This window comes from Piliocolobus tephrosceles, chromosome 11, assembly GCF_002776525.5.
Source record: "Piliocolobus tephrosceles isolate RC106 chromosome 11, ASM277652v3, whole genome shotgun sequence".
NCBI classification, from domain to species: Eukaryota; Metazoa; Chordata; class Mammalia; order Primates; family Cercopithecidae; genus Piliocolobus; species Piliocolobus tephrosceles.
In genome coordinates this window covers 95,521,701-95,531,900 of record NC_045444.1, presented here as the reverse complement: position 1 = coordinate 95,531,900, position 10,200 = coordinate 95,521,701, and the positions used below count along the sequence as shown (strand labels likewise).

General features: G+C 37.3%; 1 pseudogene; it reads left to right on the top strand.

Moving 5' to 3' along the window:
- Positions 1-5,252: 5,252 nt before the first annotated feature.
- On the top strand, positions 5,253-6,833 carry LOC113219702 (annotated as a pseudogene).
- Positions 6,834-10,200: the final 3,367 nt, after the last annotated feature.

The following is a 10,200-nucleotide window of genomic DNA, read 5'->3' as shown; positions in this document are numbered from 1 at the left end:
TTCCTTCAAAAGTTTTCACCTCTTGTTCCCCAACTGAATTCTCTGTAACTCTAATATAATGCCTCAGAAAATTTTGTCCTACTTCAGAGCAGGACAATAGAATCCTTAATAAAGTCTACATTCTGTTAACATGTATTTTCCTTTAACTTTGTTAGACTTTTATTTTTCCAATCATCAATGTAATAAAATATTGTATTTTTATTGAGTTTCTTCTCAGGTTTTAACATTTTTCAGTTTGTATTTTGTCTTAATATCAGATTAATTTAGTATGGAACCGCAAAATCAGACATTTTTAATGTTTTGGCTACATAAACACCTTTAAGAATCTAGTAGTGAGCTCACCTAGTTATTCTATAATGTTGACTTCAGTAAAATTTCAGTCTTTTACAGGATATTCTGCTCATCACAAAATGCTCATTAGTTGAAGCATTCAAATATACATTTAAATATCATTAAAGTAGATCAACCTAATAAAACAAATATAGCTGGCTGTATAGACTGTAGCTTAAAACTCTTGCTCTAAAATAATATCCTAATTACAGATGTTATGCCAAGTGAAATAAGCCAGTTACGTAAGGACAAATATTCTATGATTTTTCTTAGATTCCCTGAATGCTCAAAATCTTAGAGATGAAAAGCAGAAAGGTGGTTGTGAGGAACTGGACAGGGAGTGGGGTAGGTGGGATGGAGAGTTAGTATTTAAGGGGTACAGAGTTTCAGTTACGGAAGATGAAAATTTCTGGAGATGGGTGGTAATAATGATCGTACAACAGTGTAAATATATACAGTCTTAGAACTGTGTACTTAAAAGACAATAAAATGGTAAATTTAAAAAAATTTGCTGGCTCTTTCACTATATATTTTGTATCTATTAGGAAGTTTCCTCTAAATTTAACAGTTCCAAAGTAGTTCTGAAAAATAATTTTTAAATGTCATACATATTTAATTTTGTTAGGTTTCCAATTAGTAGAAAATCTGTAGTATGTGGATTTATTAAAACTCATTAATTCAGTCATATTTAACCAACTTGTTCCAATGACAACCTGTGTTTTTTTTCGCTTTTATGCTCTGTTAGTCAATTTATTTCACTTAGTTGCCTGTCAATTTGGGTTCCAGAATTTCTCACAAATACTTAATTGCCACCTGGAAGATAAACATTTTCTTTTCATTTTAACTACATTGACATATTGTGAAAGTGCTCTAGATTTGTTAATATCTTTAAACTTACTTCTCTCCCTGACCAGGCGGTTATTATTCACAGCTTCCATTTTCATATTCAAGCAGTGACAATACTTGATATTTTACAGGTTTGCTCCTTATAGACAATCAGTAAGCCATCCATTTCACCTTATTTGTATTAATTCAGGTTAAAATGAATCTAATGTTACTTCACTTATTTATCCTTAGTAATTAATAAGTATAGTTTATATCTTTAAAATTAATTATTTTATTATTATTACAATCAGCTAACATATGTAGATGGTTAGTACATCATGGCTAATATCACAATACTCTGCTACGTGAGCTATCTCACTTGTAACTTCACAATGATATCACCATTAAAAACAAGGTTGACTGAGTGTGCAATTGTGTGTGTATGTGTATGTGTCTTGTGTAGTGTGTATATGTTTTTGACCTGAGATCACTAATGCTTTATGGATTTCATAAAACAAATGCAAAGGTTGTAATTTTTTGTTCTTAACAGTGACAATGTAAGGTACATGCTTTTTTTCCCCCAGGAATATTCCATTCTTAGCATATTTTTATGACTTTTTTTTTGTAATTTGCCTCTAAGCTTAGATAATAAATGACACAGAAATTTAGGCTTTTCATTTTGAATCCACATCTCATTCTTTACCTACACCTGTAATACCAGTGAGCTCACCTAGTTATTCCATAATGTTGACTTTAGTAAAATTTCAGTTTTTTACAGAATCTCTCACCTTCAAATGAACACACCTTGCCCCTTATGAAGTTACTTATGATGCTTTGAAGAATATTTTGGGAATGTGAAACTTTATGCAACTTTTGATTAGAAAGGAAGCCTCACATAGAAGCTAAGAATACAAACCAGGGGGTCAGACAGACTTAAGTACTAGTCACAGCTGCACCCTCAGACAAGTCAACAACTTCTGTGGGCCTCAGTTTTCTCATTTAAGATATGGAGATATTCCCAAGTTATAGTGTTCTTATGAGAATTAAATGACCTCATCCATAGGTCCCACTGAACTTAGGATGCAACAAGCCTGAATAAATTGCAGCCCCTCTTTCTCATACACATGCTTGATGGCATGAAAACACTGGCACAGGCATTACCTGAATGCCTTCCTCTCTCAGACACCACATAAGAATTTTGTCCTTGATAAATCAATTCTTGTGCTTTTGTGATTGAACAAGAGGATAAAAAGAAAACAGAAGCTCATGAAGAGATGGAGTGAAGAGGGCTGATTCTGGAGGTGAGGGTGGTGGTGGGAGAAACCCAAGACAAACAGCTGTGAAGAGCAGTAGGTTTGAAAGAAGGAAAAGGGGAGAGTACAGCACTACTAATGAGGACATGTGTACACTGTGTGGAGTTTATGAGATGTATTTATATATTATTTTTTAAAAAATACTTTTGTCGTATCCTTTGATCAACATCTCCCTACCTACCGCCCCAACCCCCCACATAGCCAGAACTACCATTCTACTCCTTGCTTTTATGTATTCAACAATTTTTAGATTCCACATAGGTGAGATCATGCGATATTTGTATTTCTGTGCCTGGCTTGTTTCACTTAACATAGTGCCCTGCATGTTCATCTATATTGTCACAAAGGAACGGATTTCCTTCTTCTTTTTTTTTTTTGAGGCGGAGTCTTGCTCTGTCGCCCGGACTGGAGTGCAGTGGCCGGATCTCAGCTCACTGCAAGCTCCGCCTCCCGGGTTTATGCCATTCTTCTGCCTCAGCCTCCCTAGTAGCTGAGACTACAGGCGCCCGCCACCTCGCCCAGCTAGTTTTTGTATTTTTAGTAGAGACGGGGTTTCACCGTGTTAGCCAGGATGGTCTCGATCTCCTGACCTTGTGATCCGCCCGTCTCGGCCTCCCAAAGTGCTGGGATTACAGGCTTGAGCCACCGCGCCCGGCCTCCTTCTTTTTGTTAAAGCTGAAAAGTACTCCATTGTGTATAGACACTACATTTTTTTTTCTCCATTCATTCTTTGATGGACATGTAGACTGACTCCATATCTTGTCTACTGGGAATAATGCTGCAAGAACATGGGACTGCAGATGAGATTTTTCTTGTTTGAAAATCAGTATTATGATGCTCATATAATACTTTAAGAACACCAGAGCATAAAATTGAGAGAACTTTGAAAAAGCTAAAAGACTTTTTGAAAATATTTCACTTCTGAAAAGGATAAAATACAAAAATGGAGTGAGCACATAAATTATTTTTGGACTAGGTTTCAGAGACAAATGGAAAGTGTAAGCCAAGATGCAGAAAGCAAAAAGGAAAATAAAATTATTTGAAATAGGTTAAAGAAATGTTTCACTTACATCATGGCTAGAGGTAGACAGGTGTTTTTCAGGCCTCGATTTTACATGATTTAAAGTGCCATCTTTAAGAAAAAGGAATCAAAGTTAGAAAAATAAAACAGAATATTTACTGTGAATGAGAAAAACATCACAATAAACTAAAACATGACACATGGCATAATTATAAAATATCTTTGTGACCGCATATGGTGGCTCATGCCTGCAGTCCCAGTACTTTGGGAGACAGAGGTGGGCAGATTGCTTGAGCTCAGGAGTTTAAGACGAACACGGGCAACATGGTGAAACCCCACCTCTACAAAAATTACAAATATTAGCTGGGCCTGGTGGTGCACCTGTAGTCCCAGCTATTTGAGGGGCTGAGGCAGAAGGATCGCGCCACTGCACTCCAACCTGGGTGACGAAGTCTCAAAATAAATAAATAAATAAATAAAATTACAATATATTTTCCCATATATTTGGGCTTGATACTATTGATCCCTGTTTTAAATGAAAGAAAATTGTATCATAATTTTTAAAGATAGAAGAAAAAGGTCCTAGCATGGTAGATTAAATTTGTTTAATTGGTGTCTGTGATTCATAAAACCTGCAACTACAGATTATATAGATATTTTCTGTTGGTTCTAATTTTGCAAGTTTATGTCCTACAAATGAATGAGTTATGGTAAATATTGTTTTGGGAAATTCCCACTAACAATGGGAAAAAGAGGAGATTTTATATATAATTATGTAGGCTTCACTATCAAGTATGTTACTACAGGAAATGTCATCGTGCATGGGTATTGACCAAAATGAAAACGATCCTACACTTAAATTATTTTCATATTTGATTGGAAGGATTGTCCACAGACAGCTTTGTGACTTCATTCATGTCAAATTGTGTTTCTCCTCTAGTGCTAACTTCTCCTTAGCTAGATACTGTATATATGTGCCTGTGGACACTCTAACACTACCAAACCACAAAGGGACTTGGGAGGAAAGAGAGGTGGTTCTCTTAAACAATTGTTGTTATATGCTCAATTTTGTTTCTCCCTGATCAGGACCATGGAAGAGACTCCTACAAGTAAGAGGCCTTGAAATCTAGAGTTTTGATACCTTAGGGACGTGTCCACTCCTGAATGTAAATCTTGAATTTTACAAGGCAATGAAAAACAACTGTTATTTTTAGAAACACAGTTCCTAAACTGGCTTGAAGGCACCCTGGACACCACAGTAAACTCACAAGGGTGCTGCCAAATATTTTAAATTTTCTTTGGCCCTAGAAGTACCATGAAAAAAAAAAAAAAAAGAAACCCAAGATATTAAAATCATTAAAATCATTATGAACTGAGGAAGTTAGAGAAATTTCTTTTTCTCAGACAGTGTAGAGGGGCTTGATTGGTAGTTGAAGACCCTGGTGTTGGTAGATGTGTTTTGGGCGAGCTTTGCAGTTTGCTGTTGCCATTTTGGAGGATCATGCCTGTCCACATTTTCCACTTCAACTGAATGTTGAGTTACAGTGGATTAAAGTACATTAAAGGTGATCTCATATGAAATGAATCATCTTCAGCTGAGCCAGTTGCTCATGACCAGATAACTGAGAAAAATAGGAAGATCATTAAGGATGTCAAGCACCCGTCCAGAGTTTGCAAAAACGTTCATTAGCATTGCTCATGGCTGTAATGGCTTATCTAGATTTTCATCTGTATAAGTGCTGAGTAGGTTATCTCTTAGAATAATGAAATTATTATTTCACCTTGGGAAGACTGTTTCCAATGTTATGGTCATAGGGCCTAATGACTCTAATGTCAAGCTACCAAAGATCGTGGAACCATTGCTGGTCTCAATGTACTTAAAATTTTCAATGAGCCAGCTGCTGATTCTATTGTTTATGGTGCGGACATAAAGGTTGGAGCTGAAAGAAGTGTGCTCATCTATGACTTAAGAGATGAAATTTTTGATGTGTCTATCCTCACTCTTGAGGATGAAATATTTGAGATCAAATCTATAGCTGGAAATACCCACTTAGGTGAAGAAGATTTTTGACAACCAAATGATCAAACATTTTATTGCTGAGTTCAAATGCAAGCATAAGGACAGTAGTGAGAACAACAGGGCTGTCTGATGCTTCTGTACTGCTTGTGATGGGCTAATTGCATTCTCCCTTCCAGCACCCAGGCCAGTATTGAGATGGATTCTCTCTGTGAAGGAACAGATATGTATACCTCCATTACCCATGCCCATTTGAAGAACTGAATGCTGTCCTGTTCCATGGCACCCAGGACCCGATAGAGATAGCCCTTCAGGACACCAAACTAGACAAGTTGCAGATCCATGTTAGTGTCCTGGTAAGTGGTTCTATCTGTATCTCCTAGATCCAAAAGCTTCCTCAATAATTATTTAGTGGAAAAGAACTGAGCAAGAGCATTGACCCTGATGAAGCTGTTGCTTATGGTGCAGCTGTCCAGGCAGCCATCCCATCTTAAGACAAATCTTAAACTGTTCAAGATTTGCTACTTTTGGATTCACTCCTCTTCTCTTTGGTAATGATGCTGCTGTGGAGTCATGACTGTTCCCACGAAATGCAATATACTTTTTTTACCAAGCAGACCCAGACCTTCACTACCTATCCTGACAACCAACCTGTATGCTCATTCAAGCTTTTGAAGGTGAGAGTGCCATAACCAAGGATAACAATTTGCTAGTTATCCAGGGCAAGTTTGAGCTCACAGGCATACTTCCTGCTCCCTTTGCTGTCCCTCAAATTAAAGTCACTTGTGATATTGATGTCAATGTCATCCTCAACATCTCCTTGGTAGGAGGGGTAATAATGCCACGTGAACTACAAACTTCAGGTATATTATTTAATTTATACCTTAGGAAATTTTGAGGTTAGGCATTAGAATAATCCCGTTTAAAAATATAAGTAAATCAAGGCTCTTAGGTTAAGTAAACTCTGTGGCCTCAGAGTCAGTCATAGGATCTAGGACTCATACAGAGGAGGTTTCAGTTTAGTGCCTACACTAACCACTGTACCATCCCTCCTCCTGCCCATCTCCATTCTCTCTTCTGTTGCACCTTTTCCACTGTTTGAACTTAAGTGCCCAAATACTGCCACATCCTGAAAGCAATTTCTCTCATATGAAATGTTAAGGAGGTGCTGATGAAAAATTGTACAGCATCAGAATCCTATCTTTGTGATTGATGATGTCGCTGCTTAATTATCTCATTTTCCCAGGTCCTTGATATTGTTAGGCTCTCTCTAAAGGAATCTGCTAAAAGGCTTGGCAAAAATCTTGAGAGCTATGCATTAACATAAAACTGAAAAAGCATATGAAATTTTAGAGTTTTCGCTTTTAAATCTTTGTATTACCAGCTTGACATATAAAAGTTATAATTGGACATATTCCTAATAACTTTCAGTAAGAACAAATAATTACATTGTGAAAGATCAACCACATAATTTTGAAAGGACCAACTTGTCATGGTGAAAATCACTTCTTTCATTCCTTTGCAGTTATTTTTAAGTATTATATAAATGCACTTAGCTCTTCACGGTAATACTTTTGCTTCCTTCTATGGTAATTCATACCTATTACTTAATTTTCCACATGACATTTTTATGAGAGTTGCAGATCTTAGTCCCATATAAAAATAAAGCATTATTATGTGAAAAAAGAAAATGTAAGCAGATCAAAAGAAAAAGTAAATTTTTAAACTCAGTTTCTGAGAAGATGTAGTAGACATACTTTCTTTTTAAATTAAAAAAATTTTTATTTGTAGACAGTTTTGGGATATATGTGCAATTTTGTTCCATATATAGGTTACATGGTGGTCATGTCAGGGCTTTTAGGGTATCTATCGCCTGAATAATGTATATTGTACCCATTAAATAATTTTTCATTATCATGCTAAGTATAGCAAAAACCCTAGATGTTATCCATAAAATAAATAGGCTCTGACAGGTGAAGAGAAGAGAAGACAGACTGGCTAGGGACCTCAGAACTCAAAGAATAACATGGTGTGAATTTCTTGGATACCCTAGTGTAAGTACTGGAGAAGCTGGCAACAAGGAATTTCTAATGGACTCAGACAAAAAAAAAGAAAAGAAAAAAGGAAAAAACCTCAAGAAAAGACAGCTGTGACTAGTCAAAAAACCAATAAGAAGGCAGCCTAGAAAGACAGGACACTTTTAGATGATTTTATTGATACATAGTGTTTTTACATACTATGGGGTACAAGTGGTATTTTGTTACATGCGTAGAATATGTCATTATCAAGGCAGGGCATTTAGAATTTCCATCACTTCAAGCATTTATCATTTCAATATATTGAGAATATTTCACATCCTCACTTCTAGCTATTTTGAAATATATCATACATTTTTGTTAACTACAACCACCCTACTTTACTATCAAACATAAAGACTTATTTTTTTTTCTTTTTCTTTCTTTTTTTGGAGGGTAGACAGGGTTTTACTCCTGTCTCCCAGGCTGGAGTGTAGTGGTGTGCTCTCGGCTCACTACAAACCACAACCTAGACCTCCCAGGCTCAAGTGATGCTGCCTCCTCAGCCTCCTGAGTAACTGAGACTACAGGCATGCACCACCATGCCTGGCTACTTTTTGTATTTTTAGTAGAGACGGGGTTTCACAATGTTGGCCAGGCTCGTCTCAAACTCCTGACCTCAAGTGATCCACCCACCCAGCCTCCCAAAGTGCTGGGATTACAGGTGTGAGCCAACATGCCTGGCCTGGACTTGTTTTTTTTCTATCTCACTGTATATCAATACCCATTTGCCAACCTCTCTTCATCCTCCCCTTCACACCCACATCCTTCCCAGCCTCTGGTATCCAGAGTAGAATGATAATTCTACTCTCCATGTCTATGAGATCAGCTTTCTTAGATACCACATATAAGTAAGTACACATGCTAATTGTCTTGTTGTGTCTAGATTATTTCACTTACCACAATGACCTCCAGTTCCATCCATGTTTTGCAAGTGACATGATTTTTATTCTTGATGATTGTTCTACTCTGACTAATACAACAGTGTGAACTATGGGCCCACCCCCACCTCCACCAGCAAAGGCTAAGGGGAAAGAGGCTTCTCCCCTTGCCAGTCTATAATGCAGTGTCTCAATCCCCTACCAAAATGGAGCCAGAGAAGGGCAAGTAAGAAGCCAGGATTTTTGGTTCCACCAGCTGGTAAGCAGGCCTCCCCCACACCCATGGTGTCAGTGAACTTTTACCACACCAGCCCTGCACTATCAGAGGAGGCCTCGTTGGGGGTTAAGACTTCCTTTGACCCTCAGCTTGGTAACAAAACCACCCCACTTCAGTGTCAGTGGAGACTAACTACTATGAGAGAGCAATAATGAGCTGGCCCTCCCCATCCCAACCAGGGTGGCATCCACAAAAGCCTAGTGGAAAGCCTCAACTCCCAACCCCACCCGGCAGTGACAAGAAGCCTTTTCTACCCTCAGGTGTCAATGAAAGCCAAGAGGAAAACCTGGGAGTTTTCTACACTTACGTGGCAACAATGAGAAGGTGTCTTTCTTTTCCCCGCAGGCATGCTGTCAGAGGAGACTTTGGCTATGAACTATAAGATATAAATAAGGTCCAGATAATTATAATATAATCCCCTAAATGTCTAATTTTCAATAAATAGCTCATACAAACAACCTGAAAAAAATATATTGAATTTCATCAAAATTAAAAATTATGCATCATCTCAAGAGGAGGAAAAGACAAGCTACCAACTGAAAATATTTACAAACCACATATCTTATAAAATACTCATCTATAGAATATATAAATACCTTCCAAGATTCAACATTAAACACCAAACCATATAATTGCAAAATGGGAAAAATGTAAAGAGACCCTTCGCCAAAGAAGACACATAGATGGCAAATTGCCACGTGAAAAGATATTCATGAGTACCCATTAGGGAAATGCAAATGAAGACCACAATGAGATATCACTATACATCTGTTAGAAGAGTAAAAACAAATTCATGGTGACACTAAATGCTGCCATGAATGTGGAGAACCTGGATACACATGTATTGCTGATGAGAAAATACGACAATTTAGTCACTCTAGAAAATAGTTTGGTTGTTTCTTTAAAAACTAAACATAAACTTACCTTGCAGCCCAGAAATTTCAGTTCTCAGCATTTATCCCTCCAGAATAAAAACTTAGGTCCACACAAAACCCATGCATGATTGCTTATGGCAACTTTATTTGCAATAAACCCCAAACTGGAAACAACCAAAATGTTCCTCATAGGTAAATGGTTACATAAAAGGCAATAGAAACAAACATGCCCTGAAATACTACTCAGCAATATAAAGGAAGGAACTCTTGATTGATACACCGAATTGGATGGATCTTATATTATTTTGCTAGGGCTGCCATGACAAAATACCAATCTGTGTGACTTAAACAGCAGAAATTTATTTTCTCCCAGATTTGGAGGCTAGAAGTGCAAGATGAAGGTGTGGGCAGGTTTGGATTGTTTTAAGGCCTCTATCCTTGGCTTGCTGATAGTTGTCCTTTCACTGTATCCTCACAAGATCTCTCCTGAGTGCCTGTGCATCCCTGGTATCTCCTTAGATGTCCAAAGTTCTTCTTTAACAATACTAGTGAGGTTGGGTCAGTGTTCACCTTAATAGCCACATTT